The following is an 11,713-nucleotide window of genomic DNA, read 5'->3' on the forward strand; positions in this document are numbered from 1 at the left end:
TGTACGTTTATTAGTCCTTATGTCTACAAAAGCATCATATGTATAAATATTGGAAAAGTTAATTTATATACACACAGTGGTTTCTTTGTATACATATTAAAAGTTACAAATAATACATTTCATACAGTTAAATGTTCTTCACTTCATGATTCATCCATATTGTATGGTATTGGTACTATGTACATATCCTAATGCATTCTTGGTGATGCTCTGAGCAGAGGTTTTGGGAATTGTCACTCCAACCATGAATGTCCAATCTGTGCTGCTCACATCAGCCTAAAACTGCATGAAGAAATTGTTAGAGATACTAATAGAGTTAAAAATACGCCAACTACTACAATGTAACCTACCAACCAAAAAACAGAATAAACAGGGAGCATATTGATGGAAACTTAAATTGGAAAAAAGTAGATCTGATAAAACATGTAGGTTCAGCTGCTTTTGCCATAAGGAAAATTATTAATTTCATTGTGTTTGGGGAGCACTGCTGCTCTGAAACTGTGCACTGAATTAATGAATAACTGCTCCAGTTATGTTCTTTAGTTTGGTCAACAAACAGCTTGTATGTTGAAGTAATTTTCTAATAGATCTGAAAATAGCTTCAGTATAAAAGCCAAAACTGATCATGGACTAATCATTCAGGCAACTGAAATGGCTATCAATTTATCAATTAATATAAATAATTGCCAACCCTGGTAACATAGAAATAGGTAAATCAACATATCTTGCACCGTTTAATTTCACTGATATCCTACAGGATAATATTCTGGGGAAACTTCTCATTTAGGCAAACAGTACTCATTGCACAGAAGAAAGTAATTAGAATTAGATGTGGAGTTTGCAAACGTACATCTTGCAAGCATCGGTTTAACATATTTACTGCCACACACATAGTGATGAGTGTTTCACCATCTGGGCAGGGCACAGTATGAGACATGAGGTTCTGCTATGGCCATTGGTGGTCTCATGACAGTCAGTGTGTTAAACAGCTGGGAATATTAACAGTAATCTCAGTACATTTATTTACCCATGAAATTTGTTCTCAACAATGTATTGAAGTTTGAGAGTAATAGAAATTTTCGCCAAGACAGTACTAGAAACAAAAATGATCTACACTTCCCTCTGGTGCATCTAACGTCTGCACAGAAAAGAGTGCAATATGCAGCTACAAAACTCTTCGATAATCTGCCCATGAAATAAAAGATGTGATAGATAGCAAAGTGTTTTCAAATGTAAATTAAAATAGTTTCTCCTTAACAATGACATATTCCATGTCATAACTTTTATTGTGAACATGACTGCAGAACATGGAACTAAAAGCATGATGTAACTTTGCAACATACCTTGATGAAAAATTATCTCAACCTATCCATAGGTAGTACTCACTTCACTTTAAGTATATTCTTGCAAATGTTGAATTCCGTGACCTCTGTGTTGAAAGCATATATCCTGTATGAAGCCCATAATGTGGTGGTACGTTGATGATGTAGAATTCCACTACTAAATATATCGCTGCACTTATAAAAGGTTAATGCTGAATTGGTAATTAGTAAGGATGTTATTCCATTAAGAAATTTGGAATGCCATTTTCTTATGATCTTATGTATGATGGCTTTCTGTCAATCAGTTATACAAAGTGACAGGTTTCTCCTTTGTAAATCTTACAACCCATTAACCATTGGAATATTAAATATGATGTTGAAATGGACTGAACTTAACAATAATTTCTAAACATTGGCGAATTATACAACAAATGTAAAAAAAATATTACTTACTGTGTAACATGATGATGTAGCTAGAGGTTATAAATAAAATTAAATATGTCGTCATCATCTGATCCACAAAATGGTACTATCTACTTATTGATCATAAATCAGTATGTCAATAAATTCTATCCTAGTCCAATAATGACATTGAAGTCACTTACATTGTGCAGTGTTATTTAGAACTTGCTTACGGTAACTCACATGAACCCATTTATTACTAAGACTACAATAGCTGTCGTTAAATCAATGCCAGTTTAGTGCACTCTGAGATAGGTACCTTCTACTAAATCAATGAAAAAGACTGGAAAACATGCAGCACTTTGTTGTCCATGAGCAGGTGATCGCTACAAACTTTCCACCACTTTTGAGAAACAAAAATATGTTGGCGTCGTCTCACTCACATGATTCCATTTTCGATCTGAACACAGAGTTACTCAGTTTTCATCTTAGAGGTCTAACTTTTCCAGCCATCCTGTCTGCTTCAAAAACCTGAGGAAAAAACAATTTTTTAACATTCCACTGAACAAGTGTCGTGTACTTGTGGAATACACTGTGATTGCTGACTGGGGTCTTTTAAGAATGCTGCAGGAACGATTAGACCTTAACCGACACTGGTATGATGCTCTCTCTCTGATTTAGTGATTACACCTCTGGCTCAGTCCTATCTGATACTGACTGTCCTGTGATCATTCTGTTGCATTGATACATGTAAAAAGTGACTTTGCAAAACATTAGACATAAATAGTGTCACACTCATAAACATCATCTGGTCTGACAACATCTGCTGAATAAAGACTGCCTCCAGATTTCTTCATATATGATAGTCTTCAGTTATATGTAGCCATGTTGCTTTCGCATACATTCTACTGTCATCCACCCAACTTCCTTTATGTCATCATTTCAGTATTTCCTAATGTCTCAGAATCTGTTATCCATTTCTCTCTGTACATGTCTTGACCACTCTGCCTCATTTTCATTCCAGTTATAATTACATCTTCTGATCCAGTCTGTTTCCTGATCCATTAGCTTCCTTCCCCCCCCCCCCCCCCCCCCCCCCCCCTTTCTCTCTCTCTCTCTCTCTCTCTCTCTCTCTCTCTCTCTCTCTCTCTCTCTCTCTCTCTCTCTCTCTCTCCCTCCCCACACAAATATTTCCTGATGTGCAATACTCCACTTTTCAGTAAGTAACCTTCAGTTTTTTTAAAGCTTTTGATATTGAAAGTACATCTCACACTATTGAAAGTCATACTTTCCATTCCTAACATATGTAATACTTATTGTTTAAAATTTTTTTGTGCAGTGAGGTAGCACTGTGGCTGAGACCCAGACTGTAGATCAGGTTTTCCATTGTTTCTAAATGACATAGATTATCACCAGCTCTTTTCATTTGTGGTTAATTCACTTGTATTGGCATCAGGGTTTTCTATGTGAATAGCTGTGGCTGATTTAAACCGTGAGACTTCTGGTGCGAAGAACAGCATGTATTCCGAAATTCGAAGCACCAGTTGCCAAGGTGCAGTGCATGCTGGACACAAAGGCACCTACACTTAATCTACAATTCAGGCAGGTATTCGACATCAGGAATATCATTTTGATGTTCACGAGTCCATTCTGATTTTTTATCTTTCTTTTATAAATTGTTGAAAGGCTGTGCAATTTGGTGTGCATTGTGAGCAGGCTTACTGTAGTAACTGACTTTTCTAAGAAACTTGGTGTTGGTATTTTTTGGCCTGATATATGGCTGGTCATTCCAAATGCTGCATACTGAAAATTTACACTTTTATTCATTGTATTTATGGGCACTTGGAGAGCATGGTACAATATTCTAAGCTTGCCTTGTTCTGGCAATACTCTTACCAATGAAGCTATCCAGACATGAGCCACTCTCACAGCTCTACTCTCTCCCACTTTCCAAACTCCACAGGAGCTCTCCTGTATACCATGATGGACTAGCAGTCCTAGAAGAAAGGATACTGTGGAGAAATGTCTGACCCACACTATAGGGCAGGACTAAATGACTTGCCGATTTTGAGTGTGAGCACTTAACACCTGCTAATGCTCTCATTTGCAAGCAGAGAAGGTGTGGCATGATGAGGAGTGAGAAATGCATGTACATGATATAGTTGCAATTATACAGGAATAGTGGGAATGCTGAAATAGGAAAGTGTTAGTTTTGACAGTGGTGCCACATAATAGCAGCAATGTTGAATCAGCTTTGTGTAAAGCCAACAGTGTTGTCACATATCACTCTGCAGTTAGTGGAAACTCGCCTTATTACATAAAAAGATTGGTTCTCAAAATATTTAGTGTGTCACAAGTCATTGGATAGTTTTAGGAATCTCAATTTACAAAGGCCCTACATGTATTACCATGTCAAACAATAGAGAAATTGAAAATATAAAGGACCTAATTGTGGACAAGAGATTTAAAAACTTAAAAGAGACCTTCCTGAAGAGGGGGAAGTAGACAAAGAAAATTTGAGGGAGTCTGCTATTCAGATGAGGTAAAAAACTGCACTACTCCCTGCAAAGTCTTTGCACCCTTTCACAGATGACAGTGTAATGAAACAATGCTTGGTAGTTTGCAGTTGAACATTTATGCCCATTTCAGGTCAAACAATTTTGAACAGTGCCATTATCAAATCTGACAGTCTTGTATTGCATATGGGACATGGAAGGTGACATTCAGAGTCATCTTGCCAATCTTTATAAAGAGTTCATCACATATGCTTCAGCACTCAATGAAAGTGTAGACATCTCGGACATGGCCTGCCTAGCTCTTTTTATGAAAAGTAAACAGTGAACTTGAGCTCAGAAAAGAGCTCTTGTACTTATTTGCTATCAAGAACATGACAATTGGATGTGGCATTCTTAAAAGCACTGAAGAACATGTGGAAAATATGGCTTTATCATGGAATTTATTGGTATGTGTGTCTGTAGGTGGAGTTCCAGCCATGTTGAGAGGAAAAAAAAACAGGATTCAAAGTGCAAATGAATGACCAAATGAAAAAAAAAGTCTAGAACCAAATGAGATCAGGAATGTTGACTGCATGATTCACCAGAATTTATGTGCATTGGACTTCAGTACCACCAATTTAAGAACTTCCTTGAAGATCCTGACAGGCAGTACAGAAGTCTGCCTTGTTACAGTAAGGTGCACTGCCTTAGTTGGGGCCGTGGTTAGATCAATTTGTCTTTTGGATGAAAAAGATATGTCTATGGAAATGAGTAATTTGTGTTTTCCTGGAAACAGTTGGAATAGTGATCTTGCATTTCTTGCCAATATAACCAACCATTGGAATGACATGAAGGCTTCACTTTAGGATAAGGATCTCCTGGTAACATCAGTTGGGAGAATCAGTTAAACAAAGGAAGCTTATTTCATTTTCCAAAATTATCTGCATTGAAGGACTCTGACATTAACATAGACCTTGAATGCTGTCCACCTATTCTACATAATATAATGACAGAATGTGACAGCACTATTGAGTATTTAAATCTGTTTGTGCCTAAATATTTAGCAAATAGTGATGATATTTGTGCTGACCTGCTACTTGAAATGACTAACCTGCACTGTGACAGCCAACATAAAAGACAAATTTAATAGCAAGAGAAACACTCCAGATTTCTACAAGCATTTCCTCTGGAATTGATTTCCTTGCATTACATAAGATGGCTGCAGTTGTAATAACACTGTTTGGTTTCACATATATCTATGAACAACTATTTTCAGCATTAGAGAGCAATTAAAAATGTTTTAGACACTTGTTGTCATGCCATAACCTAAACTACATACTACATGAACAATGCACACAAATGACTGCACCAAATATGAACATTCTTGTAATAGGAAAAAGAGCAAAAAGTGCAAGAGTTGATTAAAAATCATTACACATGCAATGTCTAATAAACTTCAAAGAGAAACATGTTCCTTCCTAATAGAATTCTGTGACAGTACAACATTTTTGTTTATTTATTTAATTTATAGGAGTGAAACCTCATTGCAGTAGGTTATGTGTTTCTGATTCCAAATTTACTAGTGTGAGAAACACAGTGAGTCTGAATCATCCCCTATCAGGTCTCCAAATGGCTCCCCAGATACCTACTCTGTCGTGTGATGACATAGGGGCTACGGTGTTTACTGCTTGCAGGCCTTTGCTCGCTGACTGCTCAGGAAGCATGATGACTGTGAAACTGATTACTTTCACTCTGCAGTGGAACATGTTCTGTTTTTAAAACATACTAGCTGATTAAAACTGTGTGCTGGCATGCTTCTGTGAAGCTTGGAAAGCAAGGGAGAGAGGTGCTCACAGAATTGAAGCTGTGATGGTGGGTAATTAATTACTCATACATGGATATCTCACTCTTGCAAGAACATTTCCCATAAAAAGGCTATGTTCTGTGTTTGAGATATGGTTCGGTGCACAGTTTTAATGTGCCAGGAAGTTTCAAAACTAGTGTGTACTCCACTATAGAGTGAAATATTCTTTCTGAGTAGTTTAAGATTCTTGAAAAGTTATTATCTTACTGAGCCAGTAACAGTTACATAATGAAGGTACTTAGCACATTGAAGTGTATCACTGAAAAAGTGTGTGTATGCTAGCCACTCTAATAGGGAGACAACTGGATTGAAATGAACTATATGGTACTGTATTTTTATTAACATCGTTTTCCTGGACTCATTGAGAGTAGGTGTTGGGAGACACCAATTGGCTTAACCTTTCTGAAGAATTTACTTCCAGTCAGTTTTGTCATTATCTGTTCATTGCAGAGAACTGAACAAGTGTTCACTTCCAATTATTCATAGAATTTGTTTGTTGTCCCCAAAAATGCCCAAAGATGCATTTGATTTTTGTGCCCTCACAAATGGCATAGCTGAAATAGTAGAGGAGACAGGCGTTGGTACTTTTTGTTCTTGAATACCATGAAATTTAACTTTCTAGTCTTATCAGAGTGTGTAGAGAATTAGCCTAGGCTGGAAAAAATGAGGTAGTGTTGTACACTTCATTTGGCATGTGCTCTGAAGCTGTTTATAAAATTGAGTTATATCCATTTCTTCATTAATTACAGCCTGAGCTGTAGCAGCAGTTTTGTACCCTCATGCAGCTGAAAGAATTTCATCCATTTTAGGATCAGACAGTTTTAATGCTTGGATTCCAACCTCAGCACTGGGGGCCAGGATGACCGTTATAATGGCTTTTGCATAAGAACAGTCAAAAGATGAACTATTGGGGTCTACCAGGGAAGTAACCTCGATACAAAGACAACCTGTAGGCACACTCTAAGATCAAGATCATTGATTTCAGTTATCTTGAAATGAAGATGTAGTCAGTGTTGATAAGTTTTTCAATACTATTTAACTTCTTCGAAAGCTGGAAATGATAGTGATGCTTCAGGTGTGGTTAGCAAGATCTGTTATGAACTGCATCTCCTATTGACCTCTTGCCATAGGGGTCGTATTCTTGTGCAAGACCCAAGTGCAAGACATGACTGATATACCAACCAGCACATCCTACTCTAGTCCTATCACAGATTTACCCTATCCCATTATAGGCTGTGAAAGCAGCTGCAATTTCTGCACAGCAATGAGAGGCCACTGCCAAATTGTGGCCAAGAGCAGAGTTCATCACCTAGTGGCACAACATGCTACTGAGCACATGCTCAAGTTTAACGCCCCCCTGCCAAAGCTCCAGGTTTTCTCTGAACTACCTAGATCAGAGTTACCCTTACAGCACATCCTTCATTCCCATAACTCTGTTCTCAGTCTCTATTAACACTCTGCAACCACACCCTCTACCCAGCACTTTCCCCTTTTTCTGTTATGTCACCCCCTCCCAATCCAATCCACTCCTCCATGTCACTATAATCTTTTGTCACGTGATTTCACTGACCCCAATGCCTGTATGCCATATTGCTATCCTGTGCACCTGCTGCCTCTTCCTCCTGCACACCAAACTAGATGGTGCAGCGCTCAGTACACTGGACTCACATTTGAGAGGACGATGATTCAAAACCATGTCCAACGAACCAGATTTAAGGTTTCTGGGACTTCCCTGAACTGTTCCAGGGAAGTGCTGGGATTCTTCCTTTAAAAGAGCATGGCCAGTTTTCTTCCCTATCCCTAAAACAATCTGAGCTTGTGCTGTGTATCTAACAACCTCATTGTCAACAGGACGGTAAACACTAATCTTCCATTTTCCCTCCCACATTCCCTATGCTGCACACTTTCTGCCTCCCTTCAAGCCATCAACAACCATTTCCCAACCCTCCTCCTACTCTCTCTCTTCCAAATATGCAGCCCTGGTATTACAGCATTGTGTGTTCAATGAGCACAATGTAGCTGAATATGTGTGTGTGTGTGTGTGTGTGTGTGTGTGTGTGTGTGTGTGTGTGTTGGGGGGGGGGGGGGAGGGGGGGGGGGTATGAACACTCAAGCATCAACTGCTCAACACTCCTCCAGAACTCTCATTACCATATTGATACAAACACAAGGTTTATGTGGTTACAGAATAATATTTGGTGGAAACAAGAATTGCTAGTAAGTTGCGTACTGACTCAATGTCATACCCTAAAGAGAACCAAGCTATTCTGAGTACAGACTCGAAGATCATTGCCAAGCTAATCCTAAACACTACCAACAAAGAACAAAACTTGTAACTGTAGTAATAGTGGAGCAAGCTGGTAAGTATGCAGCCAAATCTTAGTTGCACAACACTGGTGGTTCTAGGTTTGTCACAATATTTTAATGCCATATGGTAACTAGTGGGACTGTTCAGAAGAATTGATGCTGGTGCATCTGGTTGTACTTGAGTGCATTATATTCTCAGGAAAGTCTCCCACCTGTATTGCCTGGCAGGTATATGAAACATGTGTGGACCTCACCATCAATGGTCTAAAAAGTTACGTAAATAAGACTCTTTGGTAGTGATAGCATGCTCAGTTCACTATGAACAATTTTAGTGTGTTCAGGTGTTTCTGTTGAACATATGCTTTTGGTAATAAAGTGTGCATTGACTGCATTTATTAGTATTCTGCTTCAGTCTGTGAGGATTTCCCACTGGAATCACTTCAGACGTATCCACCCACAATTCAAACTTGTAACCTGCCACTAATGACCTTGTCATCAATAGGGCATCAAAACATAATTTTCCTTCCTTTCTCTATTATTACTCTCATTCTTTTCTCTTGCTGTTCCTTAACTCATTGTATACAACTGCCTTAATGGAAAAGGTCATCAAATAATTCATTGCTAATTTCTACAATTTCCTTTTCAGTGCATGAGTTTTACATGATTATAGCCTCATTATCATCAATTTTCAGTTGTACTTCCAAACTTTTCCTACGTAACTGCTCCATTTCATTTTGAAGCTTAAGACATGACAGCACTATCTCAGTGACCATGCTCATTTACTAAAACTAATATGTAATCAAATAGGCAAATGAAGAGAATCATTTATGGTGGATCATCATGTAAATACATGTTCTGTTTAATTCACAACTGATTGGTGAAAACTGCATCTTACCTTGGCATTTGAATCAATAGATATTTGAATTTTAATTGAGTAAGCCCGTCAGAAGTCACAGAAGTGCATAAAGGCTGTGTCTGACTATTGTAACATGGGGGCTACCAAGTGCCCAGTGAAAATGCAAGTCATCCATGGCAGGGCAGGTGCAAAGCATTTTGACAGTTCTGGAGCCTTGGTGCAGCAATATTGCTGGAATAAACTAAATTCATGACACAGTTTTCAGATTCGGACACTCCGTAGCAAAAGGTGTTCGACTCATCTCGTGCCCTGCAGGGTGGGAGAAGAAAAAGTAGTCCAGTTAGAAAAATCATTTTGCAGGAGACAGCACAATCACAAAATTATTTCAAGCAACATTACTGGAGAGTTGGCTTATGAGGAACCAGTGTGTAGCATAATAATATCAAAATTATATACATCAGGAAAAGTGATATGTCGGATGTCAATCCTTTTAGGATATAAATAGGGGTTGCGGGCCATTTTTCAAGGCAGAAAAAAATAGGTGTTGACTGAAGATACACTTTCAGCTGATGGCAGCTCCACCTCAGTGACATGGTAAGATTTTTGTAGTTAATTTGATGTTTGCAAAGTTGCACTGTGAACAGTTGCATAGGAAGTAACTTTGAATGACATTTTGAAGTTGTATTTTTGACTGTGACAGTACCTACAGTCTTAGACATTGGTAGTTCAGGTAAAGAAAATTTACAAATTTACATCATGTTATTGTGCCATCTCTCACATTGTGATGGCAAGAAGGATGATGGATATTATCTTACTGTGAACTTTCCCAGTGTTGTGCTAAATAGTAGCAGATGAACTTTGGATCACGATTGTGAGTGTTAATTTTTATTGTCTTGGAGAATATTGTGTCTCCCACTGCCAAGTAGGTTCATAAATACCCTAATGTTCATGATTCTCCACCTTTCCCAGTGTGATTCATGATGAAATAGTTCGTGGTTGAATGGCCAGAGTCAGTGTCCAGTTGGATTCTAATGATTCATTGTCCTGGCATTTCATTTACAAAGTCCCATACAGCAGCAGCAGTATTGTGATCTAGATAGGAATTGCCAAGGAAGAAAATTTAAGGGTGATTATTATCAATATGAGTTAGTGGCTACAGTATAGGCTCTGTGAGTTCTGGTGTATGGTGACTGTGTCTTTGTGCGTGTCCTGTTGCCGCTGTTCACCCAATTAATTGGAGGGCATAGGGCCTTGACAGTATTCAGTAGTTTATTTTTATCAGAACAGTGTGTTTTTATTTGCTGGTGAACATGTCTCTTTCTGAGTTGTTTTTGTAAATGTAAAGAGTATTTATAACACAACAGTTGGAGCTCTGCATCAGAATAACTGCACTAAATAAGGGCAGGTGAGTTTTGCCAGATGGAGGATGTGCAGAATGACTACAAGTGGCCAGAATCAGTATATAGACCTCTGTGTGCACTCAAATATCCATCCCTGTTATTGCAGAGCTCTCTGCTGCAGACAGTTCATTCCAAAATACATTGCAAACTTGTTGTTGTCATATAATTAATTTGAAATCAAAGCACTAATTATTGGTGGGTATGGAGATTTGAAGTTCCAAAATTATCTGCAGTAGATCCAAACAGTACAATGACAGCAGGAAAGCAAATAAACTTCAGGTATGTTCTGTTAACAGATATTCATTACTTTTCTTCCTTGTTTGGGATCTGAAAATTTCCTGTAGGAGAACTAATAATACTGTTGGTGACATGGAAACACTTTACCTGACTCCTCTTTCAATTCACAATTTCTTACCATCTTGCTGAAGGCTAATTGAAGTTGTAGCATTGATGTATCTTTTCTTCAGTACACCAATATAATTATTATCAATGCCTTGTTTCTAATGGCTATTAGTATATAATTTGGCCTTAGTTAAAAGATTCCACAAAAGCCATGAATCCCATACAAAGTTACTATATATATTCTTAAGTCCTGAGGCGTCATCTGAGGAACAAAGTCCCATGACAATGTTGGCACCTCACAATGGAACCACAAGTGAGGACAGTCACTGCCTGATCCACCAATGAACAAGAAATGTTGGTGTAGATATGCCCTCTAGAGACTCCATATACCACTGCTGCTGGCAGGGTATTCCCCATCAGAGTGTAGTCCACTCTGAAATCATCATTTATAATGACAGCATCATCTTACTTCACTTCAGATCCAGCAGCATGAGACATGCTAGAAGTCAGAAATGTACAGAAGTTTATATTCAGTTATACATTGAGAGGTGAATATCATTCTGTACTGTATCAAGTGACAAGTTAACAGAAAAATGCTCCTGTTGGAACACAAAAGTGGTGAATATACTCCTGTTTAAATGACTGTGACAGAAAACAGGGGTACCAGCTGTCTCATTCTGCTTTCAACATTTTTAACAAAAATTTTGCCATGCAGATATATTCTC

Source organism: Schistocerca gregaria, chromosome X (assembly GCF_023897955.1).
Source record: "Schistocerca gregaria isolate iqSchGreg1 chromosome X, iqSchGreg1.2, whole genome shotgun sequence".
Lineage (NCBI taxonomy): Eukaryota > Metazoa > Arthropoda > Insecta > Orthoptera > Acrididae > Schistocerca > Schistocerca gregaria.